At 58.4% G+C, this 2892-nt stretch overlaps 1 long non-coding RNA gene across 1 annotated transcript; it reads left to right on the plus strand.

Annotated features, from left to right (window-relative positions):
- Window positions 1–414: 414 nt before the first annotated feature.
- On the plus strand, window positions 415–1448 carry LOC143695275 (uncharacterized). Its single transcript, XR_013184378.1, has 2 exons — window positions 415–523; window positions 1153–1448. It is a non-coding gene; the product is annotated as an uncharacterized LOC143695275 (long non-coding RNA).
- Window positions 1449–2892: the final 1444 nt, after the last annotated feature.

The following is a 2892-nucleotide window of genomic DNA, read 5'->3' on the forward strand; positions in this document are numbered from 1 at the left end:
CCAGCAGGGCCAGCCCAGAGCAGCTCTGCCTCAAACACTCCCTGATGAAAGGGCTGGGATTTTTCAGAGCATCCAGAATAACCCTTTCACAGGCCCTCATCCATTTCCTGGAAGCTTTGCCTTTTTTTCTCTCTGTGCAGCGCAGCCCAGGCAAGCCTGACAAACCCGTTTGGGTTTGTTTCATGTTGATTTTGTGTGAATTTCCCCCCGCTCTGCGCTGCTGTGCCGTTGCTATGTTTGTGGTGCTGAAGCACAGCTCAGCTCCCGGTGCCAGCACTGACGTGAACCCTGCGGCTCTGCAAGGAGTCAAAGCAGCCCCACAGCCCTGCAGGGACAGCCCTGCCCCACTGCCCCCTCCCCACACCCCAGAGAGCCCAGCAGGGCAGAAACAAAGAGATTTCAAAGAGAGATTTCAAACTTTTCAGGGAAGGCTGTGGCCAACAATGACACCAAAGCAGCTGGAGTTCAGCTCAGAAAGTTCCCAAGTGGATTTTTGGACCCTCCAAGCTGAGGGTGGGATAAGGTGAGTGCAGCAAGGTGGGGGTTTGGTCTCTTCCCTCAGGGAACAGGAACAGGAAGAGAGGGAACAGGTCAGGGCAGGCTCAGGGTGGGCACCAGCAGGAATTTCCCCATGGAAAGGGGGCTCAGGCACTGGAACTGCCCAGGGAGGGTTGGATCCCCATCCCTGGAGGTGGCACTGGGTGCTCTGGGCTGGGGACAGGGTGGGGATGGGGCACAGGCTGGGACCTGGAGCTCTTGTCCAGCCTAAATGATTCTGGAATTCTCTAAGGCTGGAGAGCATTCCCATGGCTCTGGTGACCTGTGGGGACCCCAACCCTGTCACCCAAAGCACTCAGGGCTGTATTTGCTGTTCCCCAAGGCAGAGACACACCACAAACCCCCAGACTGGTGGGGACTGCCACAGAGCAGGGTGCTGGGCTGTGCCCCCAGACCCTCCTCACCCCATTGCCAGCACTGTGGGATGCCTGGGGCAAGAGAAAGGGGCTGGGGGGCTCCCCCAGCAGCTCCCTGTGTGTCAGGAAAGGCTCAGGGCTGCTGCTGCTGGGATTGCAAAACCCTGCTGGTGTTTGAGGCTGGTTTTTGCCAGCGTTACCAGGGTGCAGCAGTGACTAATTCTCTCCAAACTTTCAGTTTCAGCCTCAAGCACTGCATTTCTGAGGGACCTGGTGTGTGTTGTGCAGGGAAAAATCCCTCAGACAGCTCAGGGCTGTGCCTATCTAGGGCAGAAACACCCAGATCCAGGGATCAGCCTCATCCCCCCGGTGCTGCAGTGAGCTGGCATTGCCAGAGCTGCCCCACGAGGCAGATGGGGCAAGGATGAGCACCCTGTCCCCTCTCTGACTGTCCTACAGCTGCTGAAGAACTGCTGGCCAAAAAAATCATCTGTGTTCTTGAGAAGTAAATGAAAAATGCAACAAAAATGAGAATATTTGCAGACTGAAAACAGAGCAAAATGCAGTGAGCAACAGATTTTTAAAGTCATTTCTATAAAAACAATCTCTGGATATTCATTAGACCTTAATCAGCAATTAAGGAGCAGCAAGAGGGTGAAGGCACAAGGACATGGATGCTTTTACTCATGGGGAACCTGTGTTCAAGCACCAGCCTGTGCATCCCTCCTGCTTTCCAGGAGCCCTCAGGGAAGCCTGGGGTTCTGTTCTGGAAAAGTTCAGCTGCTGGGAGAAGGCTCTAGATGCAGGCTCAGGGCAGGGAGGGGGGGTTTGCCTCCACCCCTGGCGTGTGAAAAGGAATAGGGGCCTGGAAAGGTGCCCTGGAAATGGTTTTCAATAAGAGCCTCTGGAGAGGGAGCGGGGAGGGGACAGGGCCCCGCAGAGCTATGGCAGGAATGTCCCCTCAGGAACTCGCTGTTCCTTCCTGCAGCACCAACCACGTCACTGCTGGGCAGCAAGGCTCAGCCAGCCCCAAAACACAGCCCCTAAAAAACAGCCCCAAAAACACAGCCCCTGTGCTCAGCCCCAAAACACAGCCCACAAACACAGCCCCTAAAAAACAGCCCCACAAACACAGCCCCTAAAAACCAGCCCCACAAGCACAGGGGCCCACAAGCACAGGGGCCCTGTGCTGCAGGGATCTGAGTGCTTGGCCGCACAAACACAAGGCCCCACAGACACACGGCCCCCACAGACACACGGCCCCCACAGACACACGGCCCCCACAGACACACGGCCCCCACAGACACAGGGCCCCCACAGACACAGGGCCCCCACAGACACAGGGCCCCCACAGACACAGGGCCCCCACAGACACAGGGCCCCCACAAGCACAGGGCCCCACAAGCACAGGGCCCCCACAAACACGTGGCCCCACAAGCACAGGGCCCCCACAAGCACAGGGCCCCCACAAGCACAGGGCCCCCACAAGCACACGGCCCCCACAAACACAGGCCCCCACAAGCACACGGCCCCCACAAACACGTGGCCCCACAAGCACACGGCCCCACAAGCACAGGCCCCCACAAACACAGGCCCCCACAAACACAGGCCCCCACAAGCACACGGCCCCACAAGCACACGGCCCCACAAGCACACGGCCCCACAAACACAGGGCCCCACAAGCACACGGCCCCTGTGCTGCAGGGATCTGTGTGCTCAGCCCCACAAACACAGCCCCTTCCTGGGGGGAATGGGGAGGAGAAGGAAATGCATGGGTCCAGGCATCAAGCTGCTCCCCAGAGCTGATGGTGAGCTAAAGAGAGCCCAGGGGTGCTCACACTGCTCCCAGAGATGGGGCCAGGGGTCTTGTAAAGCCCCCCATGGGTCATGTAGGGGGTTCCCAGCACAGCCAACACCTCCAAGGGTGGCCCTGGCTGTTGGGGAGCATCTCCTCCACCTTGATGTGAGAGGAGAAACC

Source organism: Agelaius phoeniceus, chromosome 15 (assembly GCF_051311805.1).
Source record: "Agelaius phoeniceus isolate bAgePho1 chromosome 15, bAgePho1.hap1, whole genome shotgun sequence".
Taxonomy (NCBI): domain Eukaryota; kingdom Metazoa; phylum Chordata; class Aves; order Passeriformes; family Icteridae; genus Agelaius; species Agelaius phoeniceus.